Consider the following 19,246-nt stretch of genomic DNA (forward strand, 5'->3'; position numbering starts at 1 on the left):
GCAGGTGTTATAGACTAGAGAGCAGGTCTTATAGACTAGAACAGGTGTTATAGACTAGAGAGCAGGTGATATAGACTAGAACAGGTGTTATAGACTAGAGAGCAGGTGTTATAGACTAGAGCAGGTGTTATAGACTAGAGCAGGTGTTATAGACTAGAGAGCAGTTGTTATAGACTAGAACAGGTGTTATACACTAGAGAGCAGGTGTTATAGACTAGAGAGCAGGTGTTATAGACTAGAGAGCAGGTGTTATAGACTAGAGAGCAGGTGTTATAGACTAGAGAGCAGGTGTTATAGACTAGAACAGGTGTTATAGACTAGAGAGCAGGTGTTATAGACTAGAGAGCAGGTGTTATAGACTAGAGAGCAGGTGTTATAGACTAGAGAGCAGGTGTTATAGACTAGAGAGCAGGTGATATAGACTAGAGAGCAGGTGTTATAGACTAGAACAGGTGTTATAGACTAGAGAGCAGGTGTTATAGACTAGAGAGCAGGTGTTATAGACTAGAGAGCAGGTGTTATAGACTAGAGAGCAGGTTTCATAGACTAGATTAGGTGTTATAGACTATAGCAGGTTTCATAGACTAGAGCATGTGTTATAGACTAGAGCAGGTGTCATAGACTAGAGAGCAGGTGTTATAGACTAGAGCAGGTGTTATAGACTAGAGAGCAGGTGTTATAGACTAGAGAGCAGGTGTTATAGACTAGAGCAGGTGTTATAGACTAGAGCAGGTGTTATAGACTAGAGAGCTGGTTTCATAGACTAGAACAGGTGTTATAGACTAGAGCAGGTTTCATAGACTAGAGAGCAGGTGTTATCGACTAGAGCAGGTGTTATAGACTAGAGCAGGTGTTATAGACTAGAGCAGGTGTTATAGACTAGAGCAGGTGTTATAGACTAGAGCAGGTGTTATAGACTAGAGCAGGTGTTATAGACTAAAGCAGGTGTTATAGACTAGAGAGCTGGTTTCATAGACTAGAACAGGTGTTATAGACTAGAGCAGGGTTCATAGACTAGAGAGCAGGTGATATCGACTAGAGCAGGTGTTATAGACTAGAGCAGGTGTTATAGACTAGAGCAGGTTTTATAGACTAGAGCAGTTGATATAGACTAGAGCAGGTGTTATAGACTAGAGAGCAGGTGTTATCGACTAGAGCAGGTGTTATAGACTAGAGCAGGTGTTATAGACTAGAGCAGGTGTTATAGACTAGAGAGCAGGTGTTATAGACCAGAGAGCAGGTGTTATAGACTAGAGCAGGTGTTATAGACTAGAGAGCAGGTGTTATAGACTAGAGCAGGTGTTATAGACTAGAGCAGGTGTTATAGACTAGAGAGCAGGTGTTATAGACTAGAGAGCAGGTGTTATAGACTAGAGAGCAGGTGTTATAGACTAGACAGGTGTTATAGACTAGAGAGCAGGTGTTATAGACTAGAGAGCAGGTGTTATAGACTAGAGAGCAGGTGTTATAGACTAGAGAGCAGGTGTTATAGACTAGAGAGCAGGTGATATAGACTAGAGAGCAGGTGTTATAGACTAGAACAGGTGTTATAGACTAGAGAGCAGGTGTTATAGACTAGAGAGCAGGTGTTATAGACTAGAGAGCAGGTGTTATAGACTAGAGAGCAGGTTTCATAGACTAGATTAGGTGTTATAGACTATAGCAGGTTTCATAGACTAGAGCATGTGTTATAGACTAGAGCAGGTGTCATAGACTAGAGAGCAGGTGTTATAGACTAGAGCAGGTGTTATAGACTAGAGAGCAGGTGTTATAGACTAGAGAGCAGGTGTTATAGACTAGAGCAGTTGTTATAGACTAGAGCAGGTGTTATAGACTAGAGAGCTGGTTTCATAGACTAGAACAGGTGTTATAGACTAGAGCAGGTTTCATAGACTAGAGAGCAGGTGTTATCGACTAGAGCAGGTGTTATAGACTAGAGCAGGTGTTATAGACTAGAGCAGGTGTTATAGACTAGAGCAGGTGTTATAGACTAGAGCAGGTGTTATAGACTAGAGCAGGTGTTATAGACTAAAGCAGGTGTTATAGACTAGAGAGCTGGTTTCATAGACTAGAACAGGTGTTGTAGACTAGAGCAGGGTTCGTAGACTAGAGAGCAGGTGATATCGACTAGAGCAGGTGTTATAGACTAGAGCAGGTGTTATAGACTAGAGCAGGTTTTATAGACTAGAGCAGTTGATATAGACTAGAGCAGGTGTTATAGACTAGAGAGCAGGTGTTATCGACTAGAGCAGGTGTTATAGACTAGAGCAGGTGTTATAGACTAGAGCAGGTGTTATAGACTAGAGAGCAGGTGTTATAGACCAGAGAGCAGGTGTTATAGACTAGAGCAGGTGTTATAGACTAGAGAGCAGGTGTTATAGACTAGAGCAGGTGTTATAGACTAGAGCAGGTGTTATAGACTAGAGAGCAGGTGTTATAGACTAGAGCAGGTGTTATAGACTAGAGAGCAGGTGTTATAGACTAGAGCAGGTGTTATAGAGTAGAACAGGTGTTATAGATTAGAGAGCAGGTGTTATAGACTAGAGCAGGTGTTATAGACTAGAGCAGGTGTTATAGACTAGAGCAGGTGTTATAGACTAGAGAGAAGGTGTTATAGACTAGAGCAGGTGTTATAGACTAGAGCAGGTGTTATAGACTAGAGAGCAGGTGTTATAGACTAGAGAGCAGGTGTTATAGACTAGAGAGAAGGTGTTATAGACTAGAGCAGGTGTTATAGACTAGAGCAGGTGTTATAGACTAGAGAGCAGGTGTTATAGACTAGAGAGAAGGTGTTATAGACTAGAGCAGGTGTTATAGACTAGAGCAGGTGTTATAGACTAGAGAGCATGTGTTATAGACTAGAGCAGGTGTTATAGACTAGAGAGGAGGTGTTATAGACTAGAGCAGGTGTTATAGACTAGAGAGAAGGTGTTATAGACTAGAGCAGGTGTTATAGACTAGAGCAGGTGTTATAGACTAGAGAGCAGGTGTTATAGACTAGAGCAGGTGTTATAGACTAGAGAGCAGGTGTTATAGACTAGAGAGCAGGTGTTATAGACTAGAGCAGGTGTTATAGACTAGAGAGAAGGTGTTATAGACTAGAGCAGGTGTTATAGACTAGAGCAGGTGTTATAGACTAGAGAGCAGGTGTTATAGACTAGAGCAGGTGTTATAGACTAGAGAGCAGGTGTTATAGACTAGAGAGCAGGTTTCATAGACTAGAACAGGTGTTATAGACTAGAGCAGGTGGTGTTGGCATGGCGATCTACTCCCCACTGATCAGTTTGTCAGACGTATGGCACATTAACAGCCTCACCTAATGAAGATGCAGGGACCACCTCAGCAGACCTGGCTTCAAAGAGTATTCAAAAAATGTCACATACTTTTGAATGTCTGCTTTAGCCAGAGTGCCAGAAGGGTGGGGTTTGCAGTTGTTCTACTATTCTTTTGGTTCCGGAAGAATAGTCAAGCTCAATCAAGCCAGCAAAAGTATTATAAATTATTTTAAATAGTGTTTGAATCCAGGTGTGCTAACTAGGATGCAGGGGAGTGCCTCAGAGCTGAACTCACAGGGCAAAGCAATTACTTCAGACCTCCACATACCGTCCTCCTCATCGTCCCTACCTCTCTCCTCAACTCACCCAAATTAACCGCCGTATTTCGAGCCACTTGTTTAGCGGCCACAGATGTTTGCCGGAAACTGTATGAACAGGAACATAAATAGCAGCCTTAGAAGATGTCAGGAGGAGGGGAGGGGAGGGGAGGGAGGGGGGGAGGGAGGATGCAGCAGAGGAGGAGAGGAGAGAAGAGAAGAGGAGAGGAGAGGAGAGGAGGGGAGGGGGAGGGAGGGGAGGGAGGGAGGGGAGAGGGAGAGGAGAGGAGGGAGAGGAGGGAGAGGAGAGGAGAGGAGAGGAGAGGAGAGGAGAGGGAGAGGAGAGGAGAGGAGAGGAGAGGAGAGGAGAGGAGAGGAGAGGAGAGGAGAGGAGGATCATGAAGGGTTAGCTGATGTAGTAACTTTACTCTTTAGTATGGAGGGAGGAAACATGTCTCTGTTGTGAGATGAACAGTGGTGAGGGAGTAAGGAGGGAGGAAACATGCCACCACAGATGAACAGTGGTGAGGGAGTAAGGAGGGAGGAAACATGTCTCTGTGGTGAGATGAACAGTGGTGAGGGAGTAAGAGAAAAGGGAGGAGGATTTGGGAGGAGAAAGAGAGAGCAAGGGAGAGAAAGAGAGAGAGGGTATGGGCCAAGTCAGACAGAACACAGTCCTCTCCCTCCGTCCATCCTGTCGCTACTGGAGTCGATGCTGTCTGGAGCGGTGTGGTCAGGTCAGCGGTGGTGTGTGAGTGTGTGTGTGTGTGTGTGTGTGCGTGAAAGTGTGCGTATGTGTGTGTGTTGCATCTAGTCTGGTCAGCAGTGTGGCCGAGCGAGGGAGTCTGAATGCGGTGTGTCGGTGTGTGTGTGTGTGTGTGTGGATCATCTGCTCTGGTCTGGGAGGTGAAGTCTGGGTCTTAGCCCCCCCGGGCTTCTGTCCGTCCATCCAGCCCCCCAGTCCTCCAGTCCTCCAGCAACAGCTTGCTCAGGACATTGAGGGATAGCACCATGTCAGCTGATTGCTGTGTCACGAAGCTGCCGCTGCCTTCCTGCCTTCCACAGTTTGCAACTGGCAGAGAGGGAGAGCTCTGTCTGCTACCAGCTACAGTTTCCCAGCCGTAGAGCGCCAAGCCAGACAGACGCTGGGAGGAAGAGAGGAAGAGACACAGCTGAAAAAGTGAAAGTGAAGAGCGCTCCTCTTCTTTTCTACGGACTCTCGTAAATCCAAATGTGATTTTACTCGGTCATCTTCCCTCCATGTTCCTGGAAGGACTGCAAGGAGGAATATACGAACCAGAGAGAAACACTTGGATCTATGTTCTGGGTTGGAAGAGAGAGAATGTGGCATTTGCCCACAGTTTTTTTGACGGCGAAGAGGGCGATGCCAAATACATGGTGCCTTAAAGCAATCGCACTCTGTCCTACTAACAGACGATCCCTCTGGCTGGATGGCACAGAGTCTGTACCTGTCTGGTTGTAGACAAAATATCTCTACTCTTCCTCTCCTCCTGTCTTCATCTCTCCTCCTCTTTAGTCGTCCTCCTCGGGCCCGGCGTCCTGGCATCCTATCCTCTCACTTCGGCACTGGCTACACCACCACAGCACTGTTGCTACCACCCATCTGGCAAGTCCCTGCGACCATCACCATCACCGCCCTTTCCAGATGAGAGAATGAATGGCGAGCGGAGACAGAGTGCAGCAGAGCCCCAGACTTGCTGACCTAAATCAATCCCAGTCGTGTCTGGGTGGAGAGAGAGGCAGAGCAGACAGGCTTGGAGAGAGAGAGAGGGAGAGGGAGAGAGAGAGAGAGAGCGAGAGAGAGAGAGAGAGCGAGAGAGAGAGAGACAGAGAGACAGAGAGAGAGAGAGAGTGAGAGAGAGAGAGACTGGCATCAGTTCCTTGCCTTCACTTCACTTCACTTCGCTTCCAGTCCAGAAACCAGCATCTAGCAGCCAGCCAGCCATCGTTTGGAGAGTCCTGGGGATTGCAGCGCAGAGCGTCGAGACTCTCAGTCTGCAGCTTTTCAGTCAGCCATGAGAGAATACAGCAAATACAGAGAATACAGCAAATACAGAGAATACAGCAAATACAGAGAATAGAGCAAATACAGAGAATACAGCAAATACAGAGAATACAGCAAATACAGAGAATACAGCAAATACAGAGAATACAGCAAATACAGAGAATACAGCAAATACAGAGAATACAGCAAATACAACATTTTTTGGTACCAACTGCTTCTTTTTTCCCTTTTCATCATCTCTCTCTCTCTCTCTCTCTCTCTCTCTCTCTCTCTCTCTCTCTCTCTCTCTGTCTCCTGCTCTCTCTCTCTCTCTCCTGCTCTCTCTCTATCTCCCTCCCTCTATCCTTCTCTTCTAGCAGTTATCAATCACTCTTCCTCTGACTGCATTTCTTAGCCGGTCTGCAGTGAGCGCTGGTCTAATCTCTCCATCACTGGGGAGGAGGGAAGAGAGGGACTAGCACCAGCAAGCGCGTTATCTCCATCAGCCTCCATCAGCCTCCCTGAGCTAGGCTGAGCCACTGCTATGGGCTGAGCCACTGCTATGTTTACTGATCATGAAAAGCACGTGGTTACTTGCTGTGTAACTCTGACGATAGAGCTAAATGTGGAACAATCACAAATGTGTAGTTCTGTCTATGCTCTTCAAGAGGTGACGATATTAAAACCAAATAACCATCCCTTGAAAACGGCACGTAGTTGTCAATGGTTTTAACGGAGCTGGGGTCTCATTGCCCCCCAGCACCAAATTGAAAGCTCTGCACGGTATTGTGACGTTTTACTGATAACGACAGATAGGCTGAGTCTCTGAAGGGAAGCAGCAGCTGGTTGGCTAGCTGGCTATGTGGGTGTGTCTAAGGAAGAGAGGCAGCAGCTGGTTGGCTGGCTGGCTATGTGGGTGTGTCTAAGGAAGGCAAGCAGCAGCTGGTTGGCTGGCTGGCTATGTGGGTGTGTCTAAGGAAGAGAGGCTGCAGCTGGTTGGCTGGCTGGCTATGTGGGTGTGTCTAAGGAAGGGAAGCAGCAGCTGGTTGGCTGGCTGGCTATGTGGGTGTGTCTAAGGAAGAGAGGCAGCAGCTGGTTGGCTGGCTGGCTATGTGGATGTGTCTAAGGAAGGGAAGCAGCAGACAACAAAGGAAAGGAGTTACACAGCTTCATCTCCCGCTCCTCTCCTCCTCTCCTCTCTCTCCTCCTCTCCTCTCTCTCCTCTCTCTCCTCCCACGCTCCTCTCCTCCCCTGCTCATCTCCTCCTCTCCTCCTCTCCTCTCTCTCCTCCTCTCCTTTCTCTCCTCTCTCTCCTCCCACGCTCCTCTCCTCCCCCGCACATCTCCTCCTCTCCTCCTCTCCTCCTCTCCTCCTCTCCTCTCTCTCCTCCTCTCCTCTCTCTCCTCTCTCTCCTCCCCGCTCATCTCCTCCTCTCCTCTCTCTCCTCCTCTCCCTCCTCTCCTCTCTCTCCTCCTCTCCTCTCTCTCCCCCTCTCTCTCTCTCCTCCCCCCGCTCATCTCCTCCTCTCCTCCTCTCCTCTCTCTCCTCCTCCTCTCCTCTCTCTCCTCTCTCCTCCCCCGCATCTCCTCCTCTCCTCTCTCTCCTCCTCTCCTCCTCTCCTCCTATCCTCTCTCTCCTCCTCTCCACTCTCTCCTCCCCCGCTCATCTCCTCCTCTCCTCTCTCTCCTCCTCTCCTCTCTCTCCTCCTCTCCTACTCCTCCTGTTTCTGGGGTTGTGCCAGCGGCAGGCAGGGTGGCTGGATACATGCATACTCAGGCTCTCTCATGTGTCTTGTTAATGTTATTTTCCATTCATCTCTCTCTCTCTCTCTTTCCCTCCCTCCCCCCTCTCTCTTTCTCTCTCTCTCCCTCTCTCACAGGCTGGGCATACTCAGGCTCTCTCATGTGTCTTGTTAATGTTATTTTCCCCTCATCTCTCTCTCTCTCTCTCTCTCTTTCCCTCCCCCCTCTCTCTTTCTCTCTCTCTCTCCCTCTCTCACAGGCTGGCCTGTAAAACGGATGGTTGATATCCAGAGAGAGAGAACCGTATTTCGCTTCCTGACAGTTTCAAACACTTTGGGCTGATAAAGCAGAGCAGCGACCCAGGGGGAGGGAGAGCGAGAGAGAGAGAGGCGTCCAGACTTGAAAGGAAGATTACAATTGAAGGAACATACATGGGTAATAAAACGAGGCATCGGAGCAAAATGTCAGGAAAAATCAGGCTTTGGAAAAATAATTTACCCTCTGACATTAAACTTTCATATTATCTTCACCTACCTCTCATATCATCTCCACCTACCCTTCATATTATCTCCACCTACCCCTCATATTATCTCCATCTACCCCTCATATTATCTCCACCTATCCCTCATATTATCTTCACCTACCCCTCATATTATCTCAACCTACCCCTCATATTATCTTCACCTACCTCTCATATTATCTTCACCTACCCCTCATATAATCTCCACCTACCCTTAATATTATTTTCACCTACCCCTCATATTATCTCCACCTACCCCTCATATTATTTTTACCTACCCCTCATATTATTTTCACCAACCCCTCATATTATCTCCACCTACCCTTCATATTATCTTCACCTACCCTTCATATTATCTCCACCTACCCCTCATATTATCTTCACCTACCTCCTCATATTATCTCCACCTACCCATCATATTATTCTCACCAACCCCTCATATTATTTTCACCTACCCCTCATATTAGCTTCACCTACCCCATCATATTATCTCCACCTACCCCTCATATTATTTTTCACCTACCCTTCATATTATCTTTACCTACCCTTCATATTATCTTCACCTACCCCTCATATTATTTTCACCTACCCCTCATATGATCTCCACCTACCCTTCATATTATCTTTACCTACCCTTCATATTATTTTCACCTACCCCTCATATTATTTTCACCTACCCCTCATAATATCTCCACCTACCCCTCATATTATCTTCACCTACCCTTCATATTATCTTCACCTACCCCTCATATTATCTTCACCTACCCTTCATATTATCTTCACCTACCCCTCATATTATCTTCACCTACCCTTCATATTATCTTCACCTACCCCTCATATTATCTTCACCTACCCTTCATATTATCTCCACCTACCCCTCATATTATTTTCACCTACCCCTCATATTATATTCAGCTACCCCTCATATTATCTTCACCTACCCCTCATATTATCTTCACCTACCCCTCATATTATCTTCACCTACCCCTCATATTATCTACCCCTCATATTATCTTCACCTACCCCTCATATTATCTTCACCTACCCCTCATATTATCTACCCCTCATATTATCTTCACCTACCCTTCATATTATCTCCACCTACCCCTCATATTATCTTCACCTACCCCTCATATTATCTTCACCTACCCCTCATATTATCTTCACCTACCCCTCATATTATATTCAGCTACCCCTCATATTATCTTCACCTACCCCTCATATTATCTACCCCACATATTATCTTCACCTACCCCTCATATTATCTTCACCTACCCCTCATATTATCTTCACCTACCCCTCATATTATCTTCACCTACCCTTCATATTATCTCCACCTACCCCTCATATTATCTCCACCTACCCTTCATATTATCTTTACCTACCCTTCATATTATTTTCACCTACCCCTCATATTATTTTCACCTACCCCTCATAATATATCCACCTACCCCTCATATTATCTTCACCTACCCTTCATATTATCTTTACCTACCCCTCATATTATCTCCACCTACCCTTCATATTATCTCCACCTACCTCCTCATATTATCTTCACCTACCCCTCATATTATCTCCATCTACCCTTCATATTTTCTCCACCTACCCTAAATATTATCTCCACCTACCCCTCATATTATATTCACCTACCCCTCATATTATTTTCACCTACCCCTCATATTATCTTCACCTACCCTTCATATTATCTTTACCTACCCTTCATATTATCTTCACCTACCCCTCATATTATTTTCACCTACCCCTCATATTATATTCAGCTACCCCTCATATTATCTTCACCTACCCCTCATATTATCTACCCCTCATATTATCTTCACCTACCCTTCATATTATCTTCACCTACCCCTCATATTATCTTCACCTACCCCTCATATTATCTACCCCTCATATTATCTTCACCTACCCTTCATATTATCTTCACCTACCCCTCATATTATCTTCACCTACCCCTCATATTATCTACCCCTCATATTATCTTCATCTACCCCTCATATTTTCTCCACCTACCCTAAATATTATCTTCACCTACCCCTCATATTATCTTCAACTACCCTTCATATTATCTTCACCTACCCCTCATATTATTTTTACCTACCCCTCATATTATCTCCACCTACCCCTCATATTATCTTCACCTACCCTTCATTTTATTTTCACCTAACCCTCATATTATCTTCACTTACCCCTCATATTGTCACGAACAGAAGAGGACCCAAGAGCGCAAGTTCAAATTCAGAGTTCTTTATTCAAGGTTACAGGCGGGAAGAGGAGTCCCAGGGGTGTCAGGGGTCTTTCAGGGTCCTCCTGTGGGTACCTGTGCTCCGGGGGTCACCAAATGTCCGGGGGTGTCCAGTCCAAGTGCTTAGTGTGTGTGTTCCCCAGTGATGGAGCGGCGTATCGGGCTGAGGGTGGTGAAACGTCTGGGCACGCTCATCTGGTGGTCGGAGACCTGGGGGAACACACACACACAACAGCAATATGAATGGCAGGCAGAAGTACAGATCAGGGCTGGGCAAATATCGTGGTGAGAGACAGAAGGCAGAAACGAGTTACCGGAGGGGCTGAAGATCGGAGAGTAGTCGAGGTCCAGAAGGCAGGTTGGGATAGACGGGGCAGTAGAACAAGGAGGCAGTCAAGAAAGGATCGGTATCACAAACAGGAGTCAGAGCGCAGACAGGCAGGTTACTGGTCCGGGTTTGAAGACGATCTGACAGGGCTTGGCTGAAAACCAGGGCTTGATATACTGGGAGAGGTAGTGGGGAAATGCAGTTCAGCTGGCAGAGTAATTAGAACAGAGTGAGGCAAGGTGAGGATGGTGAGTGGGAAATGCAGTGCAGCTGGCCAGGTAACAAGAGCAGAGCAGGGCAGGTGGAGCTAGTTAGGCTGAGTAGAGAGAGGGAGGTGAGCAGAGTGGAAGATAATTGAATGCAATTAATGTTGCTACCAGGGAGAGAGAGTGCTCATGACAGGACCCCCCTCCAAGGGACGGCCCCAGAAGTCCCAAGAACAACATCATGCCGGGAGGGTGGAGGGGAGCAGGCGGCGGGTCAGAACTCCTCCGAGCGGTCCGAGTGAATCTCCTCATCCTCAGAAGGAGCTGGAGGGTCACGGTCGGGAGACAGGACAGGCACTGAGACAGGAGCAGGGCGGGCCGGACGGCTAGGAACCCTCTTGGGACGACCCTCACGGATTGCAGGCTGATCAGGATGTAGTCGGTGGAAGTCAGTGATAAGGGTCCGGTCCACTATCCTCCTGGCCGGGATCCAGGTCCTCTCCTCTGGACCATATCCCTCCCAATCAACGAGGTACTGGAGACCCCTACCCCTTCGCCTAGAGCGGAGCAGCCGCCGGACGGTGAAGACAGGACCGCCATCTACGAGGCGCGGAGGAGGTGGCGCCGGAGCTGCAGGGACCAGGGGACTTTCATGGACCGGCTTGACCTTGGAGACGTGGAAGGTGGGGTGGACCCGCATGGAAGCGGCAACTGAAGTCGGACCGCCGTTGGACTGATGACTTTCTGCACAGGAAAAGGACCAATGAAGCGAGGGGCCAGCTTCGTGATACAACCCGCAGCGGCAGATCCCGGGCAGACAGCCAGACCTTCTGACCAACCCGGTAAGTAGGTGCTGGGGTCCTCCGTCGGTTGGCACCGACGGCGTAGCTGGTTCCAGACTTCAGGAGCACAGTGCGAGCCTGGGCCCAAGTGCGGCGGCAGCGGCGGGCATACGCAAGAGCAGACGGACAGGTGGCATCCGCCTCCTGGCTGGCAAACAGTGGAGGTTGATACCCGTAGACACACTGAAAGGGGGAGAGCCCGGTGGAGGAACTGGTGAGTGAATTATGGGCATATTCCACCCAGAGCAGGTGTTGAGCCCAGGCCCGGGGATTTTGGGAAGCCACACACCTCAGTGCCTTCTCCAGCTCCTGGTTCATGCGTTCAGTCTGGCCGTTTGACTGCGGGTGGAATCCAGACGATAGGCTGGCGGTGGCCCCAAGGAGATGACAGAACTCCTTCCAAAAGGTTGCTGAGAATTGCGGGCCCCGGTCTGACACTATATCCTGGGGTAGGCCATGGATACGAAACACATGTTCCAGGACCACCTGGGAGGTCTCTTTAGCAGAGGGTAGTTTGGGAAGGGGCACGAAGTGGGTCATCTTACTAAAGCGGTCAACAATGGTAAGGATGACTGTGTGTCCGTCAGAGGGCGGAAGGCCCGTAACAAAGTCCAGTGAAACGTGGGACCAGGGCCTCTTGGGTATGAGTAGGGGGTTGCAGCAACCCAGCAGGAGGCTGGTTGGGAGTCTTGTTTCGGTTACAAGTGGGACAAGCTCGGATGAATTCTCGGACATCCCGTCTCATCCCCGCCACCAGAACCGCTGGCGGACCAGATGAAGGGTGCAGTGATGCCGGGATGACAGGCCAGACGGGATTCGTGCCCCCACTGAATCACAGGTGACCTGAGATTTGCTGGAACAAACAGACGGTTGGGGCGCTGGTGCTTGGACCTGGCTGGTCCCGAAGAGCCTCCATGACCTGCTTTCGATCTCCCAGGTGAGGGGCCGCTACGACCAAGTGGCTGGGAAGAATGGGAGCTGTCATGGCGGTGGTCTCGTCCTTCTGAAACATCCGGGGAAAGAGCATCAGGTTTGATGTTGCGAGATCCCGGGCGGTAGGAGAGCGTGAAATTGAAGCGCGTAAAGAACAGAGACCACCGCTGTTGACGGGAGTTCAGCCTCCTGGCTGTTTGGATATACTCCAGGTTCTTGTGGTCTGTCCACACTACGAATGGTTCCTTTGACCCCTCTAACCAGTGCCGCCATTCTTCAAGGGCGAGCTTGACAGCCAACAGCTCGCGGTTCCCAATGTCGTAGTTGCATTCGGCAGGGGTTAGCCGACGGGAGTAGAAGGCACAGGGGTGCATCTTGCCATCCTCAGCTGCTCTTTGAGAAAGCACTGCACCCACTCCCACGTCCGAAGCATCTACCTCCACCACAAACTGCCTTGCTGCATCTGGCATCTGGAGGATGGGAGCAGAAGTGAAACATGTCTTGAGGATATTGAAGGCCTTATCAGCAGCTGATGTCCATTGGTACGGTTGTTTAGTGCTGGTTAGCGCCGTGAGGGGTGCAGCCACTGTGCTATAGTTTCTGATGAATCTCCTATAAAAGTTGGCAAAGCCCAGGAACTGTTGCAACTTCTTCCGAGACTCAGGAACTGGCCAGGAAGTGACAGCCGACACCTTCGTGAGATCCATCTGAATGCTGCCCTCGGTCACCACATACCCCAGGAATGAAACGGTCTTGGCATGGAACTCGCACTTCTCTGCCTTCACGAAAAGAGAGTTCTCCAGCAGGCGGCGCAGGACCAACCGGACGTGGTGCGTGTGTTCTGACAGAGTCTTTGAGAATATTAAAATATCGTCAAGGTACACAAATACGAACGTATTTAGCATGTCCCTGAGGATATCATTCACTAGGGCTTGAAAAACTGCTGGGGCATTGGTGAGGCCGAAGGGCATGACGAGATATTCATAGTGGCCGGTTGGTGTGTTGAACGCTGTCTTCCATTCGTCTCCCTCCCTCATCCGCACCAGATGGTAGGCATTGCGAAGGTCCAGCTTAGTGAATACAGTGGCTCCCTGCAGCAGTTCGAAGGCAGACGAAAGTAAGGGCAGTGGGTAGCGATTCTTAACCGTGATGTCGTTCAGACCCCGGTAATCTATGCATGGACGAAGAGAACCGTCCTTCTTGCCGACAAAGAAGAATCCCGCTCCTGCGGGGAAGACGACGGTCTAATTATCCCCGGGAGGCAAGAGAGTCATTAATGTAGTCCTCCATGGCCTTTCTTTCCGGGGCTGACAGTGAATACAGACGACCCTTGGGAGGTGCTGTGCCAGGCAGGAGATCAATCGCGCAGTCATAGGGTCTGTGTGGGGGTAGAGATGTCGCCTTGGATTTGTTGAACACCTCTTTCAGGCTGTGGTAACAGGCCGGAACATTGGATATGTCGGAGGTAGCGCTAGATCCTTCCCGGTGAACGGGCAGGGTGGCCCCCCTTAAACAGGTCTGGTGACAACTCCTTCCCCCACTCACGGACTGTTCCTGTCTCCCAGTCGATGTGGGGGTTGTGCTGGAGGAGCCACGGGTATCCAAGAATGAGTGGTTGGCCAGGTGAGTGTAGGAGGTGAAACTGGATGGACTCCCTGGTGGTTTCCTGACAGCAGGATTGTCACAGGGGCGGAGATATGAGTGACAGTGCCAAGATGATGCCCATCCAGGGCTCGTGCAGGAATGGGTTGTGTCAGTTGATGATGGTTCACGCCCAGTTGCTGTGCAAGCTCAGGGTCCATGATGTTTGCTTCGGCTCCGGAATCCACAAGGGCGGCCAATGTATGAGTCTTGTCAGAAAGCTGAAGGCGGAGATGAAGCAGGGTCTTTCGGATGGAGGGAGACTGAAGGCTTGTTGAGCTCACCCGGATCTCCCCTACACCTGGTGAGCTGCGGCTTTTGCCGGACAAGTAGCGACACGGTGATTCTCGCCACCACAGTAGAGGCAAAGGTTGGAGCTTAGACGGCGCCGACGCTCCTCGGGAGTCAGAGAGGCACGGCCAATCTCCATGGGCTCAGGCTGATTGAGTTGGCTATGGGACTTGACAGGCAGGGGCTGGACAGAAGCGGTATCGACCCGGAGTACGGATGGCAGGTTGACTGAGACGGCCCTTCTCCCTCCTCCGGGTCTGTATACGGCGGTCAATGCGAACGGCAAGGTCAATGGCGGCATCAAGCGTTGAGGGCGGGTCATGGGAAACAAGCTCGTCCTTGATATAGTCCGCCAGGCTATGGAGGAAGGCTTGCACCAGTGCCTCTGGGTTAAACGAGCTTTGACTGGCCAGGGTACGAAAGTCAATGGAGAAGTCTGCCACTGTCCGATTGCCCTGACGGATGGTGAGCAGAGCTTGTGGCCTCCGGCTGTTGGCGAGCCTAGGTCAAAGACCTTTAACATCTCCTCCTCAAAGGCACTGAAGGAGGCACAGGCTGGGGTTTGCCGGTCGAATTCCGCCGTTCCCCACAACCGAGCTCGACCGGTGAGATGTGTGATGACATACCCCACCTTGGCTCCCTCTGTTGAGAAAGTCCTGGGCTGTAGTGCAAACTGGATTCGGCAGCTGCTCAAGAATGGTCTTACTTGCTTCTGGTTGCCATCAAAACGTTCCGGGTTCCCAATCCTTGGTTCAGGAGCGTGGGGATCTGGTGGCAGCACTGCCGGGCCTGCAGCATTGGGACCTCCAGCGGAGGGATGAAGGAGTATCGGTGGTACAGGAACAAAAGGACCAGGGGGGGTGCAGGTGGAGTAGCCGGGCTTGAGAGTAGTTGCAGGGCTTGGGCTAGCTGTTGTTGCTGCAGTTGGAACTGTTGTTGCTGCTGGTTGAATAGCTGGAGAAGGGGAGCGATGTCGCCAGCCATCCGATTTATGTCTCCCTCAGAGCGTTCCAGTCGCTGTAGGGCAGTCCTCTCTGGCTCTTCCTCCATCGTGGTCAGGGGAGTGCGCTGGGTCCATGATGGTCAGATCGTTCTGTCACGAACAGAAGAGGACCCAAGAGCGCAAGTTCAAATTCAGAGTTCTTTATTCAAGGTTACAGGCGGGAAGAGGAGTCCCAGGGGTGTCAGGGGTCTTTCAGGGTCCTCCTGTGGGTACCTGTGCTCGGGGGTCACCAAATGTCCGGGGGTGTCCAGTCCAAGTGCTTAGTGTGTGTGTTCCCCAGTGATGGAGCGGCGTATCGGGCTGAGGGTGGTGAAAGCGTCTGGGCACGCTCATCTGGTGGTCGGGAGACCTGGGGGAACACACACACACAACAGCAATATGAATGGCAGGCAGAAGTACAGATCAGGGCTGGGCAAATATCGTGGTGAGAGACAGAAGGCAGAAACGAGTTACCGGAGGGGCTGAAGATCGGAGAGTAGTCGAGGTCCAGAAGGCAGGTTGGGATAGACGGGGCAGTAGAACAAGGAGGCAGTCAAGAAAGGATCGGTATCACAAACAGGAGTCAGAGCGCAGACAGGCAGGTTACTGGTCGGGTTTGAAGACGATCTGACAGGGCTTGGCTGAAAACCAGGGCTTGATATACTGGGAGAGGTAGTGGGGAAATGCAGTTCAGCTGGCAGAGTAATTAGAACAGAGTGAGGCAAGGTGAGGATGGTGAGTGGGAAATGCAGTGCAGCTGGCCAGGTAACAAGAGCAGAGCAGGGCAGGTGGAGCTAGTTAGGCTGAGTAGAGAGAGGGAGGTGAGCAGAGTGGAAGATAATTGAATGCAATTAATGTTGCTACCAGGGAGAGAGAGTGCTCATGACACATATATAACTTCACCTACCCCATCATATTATCTCCACCTACCCCTCATATTATCTTCACCTACCCTTCATATTATCTTTACCTACCCTTCATATTATCTTCACCTACCCCTCATATTATTTTCACCTACCCCTCATATTATATTCAGCTACCCCTCATATTATCTTCACCTACCCCTCATATTTTCTACCCCTCATATTATATTCACCCACCCCTCATATTATCTTCACCTACCCTTCATATTATCTTCACCTACCCCTCATATTAACTTCACCTACCCCTCATATTATCTTCACCTACCCCTCATATTATATTCACCTACCCCTCATATTATCTTCACCTACCCTTCATATTATCTTCACCTACCCCTCATATTATCTTCACCTACCCCTTCATATTATCTTCACCTACCCCTCATATTATCTTCACCTACCCCTCATATTAACTTCACCTACCCCTCATATTATCTTCACCTACCCATCATATTAACTTCACCTACCCCTCATATTATCTTCACCTACCCCTCATATTATCTTCACCTACCCCTCATATTATCTTCACCTACCCCTCCAATTATCTTCACCTACCCTTCGTATTATCTTCACCTACCCCTCATATTATTTTCACCTACCCCTCATATTATCTTCACCTACCCCTCATATTAACTTCACCTACCCCTCATATTATCTTCACCTACCCCTCATATTATCTTCACCTACCCCTCATATTATCTTCACCTACATCTCATATTATCTTCACCTACCCCTCTTATTATCTTCACCTACCCTTCATATTATCTCCACCTACCCCTCATATTATCTTCACCTACCCTTCATATTATCTCCACCTACCCCTCATATTATCTTCACCTACCCCTCATATTATCTTCACCTACCCCTCCAATTATCTTCACCTACCCTTCGTATTATCTTCACCTACCCCTCATATTATCTCCACCTACCCCTCATATTATCTTCACCTACCCCTCATATTATCTTCACCTACATCTCATATTATCTTCACCTACCCCTCATATTATCTTCACCTACCCCTCATATATTTTCACCTACATCTCATAATATCTTCATCTACCCCTCAAATTATCTTCACCTACCCCTCATATTATCTCCACCTACCCCTCATATTATCTTCACCTACCCCTCATATTAAGCCGCATTCATTTCTTAGGCTGCTCCACATATTAATTAGCATTTATTCTACAGGTTTTCAGTTTTCAGGTGTTAGTATTGACATCAGTGAATGGTACCAGTTATCCTCCTCCCATCTCCCTCCATCTTTAAATGAGCGTTGCTATGTTCCCATCATATTCTCATTGGTTCAGAAGGGATCAAACCGGCTGTGTGTGTGTGTGTGTGTGTTTGTGCGTGTGCGTACGTGCCTGCGTTTATTTCAAATGAGCGCTGTTAGGTTTGCTTTGCTTTAACTTGGTCAGGTCGCAGTTGTAAATGAGAACATGTTCTCAACTGGCTTACCTGGTTAAATAAAGGTTAAATAAAAAATAAATTTAAAAAAAAGGGTTCCCATCACATTCTCATTGGTTTGATCGATCTCTTCATTTTAAACTGGAATTCCTCTCCATAATGGATCGTTTATTTACTTGCCTCTCTCACCTCAGAGGAGGAGCACTGATCTAGGATCAGCGTTGCCTTTTAGATCACAATGAATCTGATCGTTATGGACAGGGAAGATCCTAGATCAGGACTCCTACTCCGAGATGCTTGATAAATACAGGCCCAGCAGAGGTTAACTTCATTGTACTGATTCTTATGAATGTTCAGAATGTACATACTAGCTACCTCAATACCCGCTGGCTTAAAGCTGAAATCCTTAGTTGCTACATCCATTTTCGGACTTATAAATTAACGATATAAAGTATTGATATAATTATTTAACAATATATATTTATATCATCAGAACCCAAAATACAAGCTTGTTTTTACTCCAATGTTAGTAAACAATGTAAATGTAAAAAATAAAAAAATAAAATGATAGTGTCAAAACATGGTTAAAACTATCATGTTGATATAATGGATGGTCAGTCCTTGCATCCAAAGCTCTGTCTATGGATTTGAGAGTGGTTGCATTTCTCCAGGCCAGATCCCTCAGTTGTTTAAAAAAAAAAACAGATAAGAATAGGTTTTATTTTCATGTCAAGAATTCTTATGTAGACGCGCCCCATTTGACCACGTCACATGTTCTATTTATACTAATCAATCAATCGATTGAGTGTTTCAATCTAAATAAAGATCACATCGATTTGAACATTTTGATATGAAATATTAAAATGATTATATAGGTTTCTAATTCAAAAGAGAGATTCACCATGTTACATTTTGTAACATCTAGGAACTTGTTAGATCTGTGTTTTTAATCTGGGTTGTGATAATCATAATATACTAGACCCACCTAGCTGTATGTTTTTAATCTGGGTTGTGATAATCATATAATATACTAGACCCACCTAGCTGTATGTTTTTAATCTGGGTTGTGATAATCATATAATATACTAGACCCACCTAGCTGTATGTTTTTAATCTGGGTTGTGATAATCATAATATACTAGACCCACCTAGCTGTATGTTTTTAATCTGGGTTGTGATAATCATAATATACTAGACCCACCTAGCTGTATGTTTTTAATCTGGGTTGTGATAATCATAATATACTAGACCCACCTAGCTGTATGTTTTTAATCTGGGTTGTGATAATCATAATATACTAGACCCACCTAGCTGTATGTTTTTAATCTGGGTTGTGATAATCATAATATACTAGACCCACCTAGCTGTATGTTTTTAATCTGGGTTGTGATAATCATAATATACTAGACCCACCTAGCTGTATGTTTTTAATCTGGGTTGTGATAATCATAATATACTAGACCCACCTAGCTGTATGTTTTTAATCTGGGTTGTGATAATCATAATATACTAGACCCACCTAGCTGTATGTTTTTAATCTGGGTTGTGATAATCATAATATACTAGACCCACCT

The sequence above is a fragment of the Coregonus clupeaformis genome, chromosome 28 (assembly GCF_020615455.1).
Source record: "Coregonus clupeaformis isolate EN_2021a chromosome 28, ASM2061545v1, whole genome shotgun sequence".
Lineage (NCBI taxonomy): Eukaryota > Metazoa > Chordata > Actinopteri > Salmoniformes > Salmonidae > Coregonus > Coregonus clupeaformis.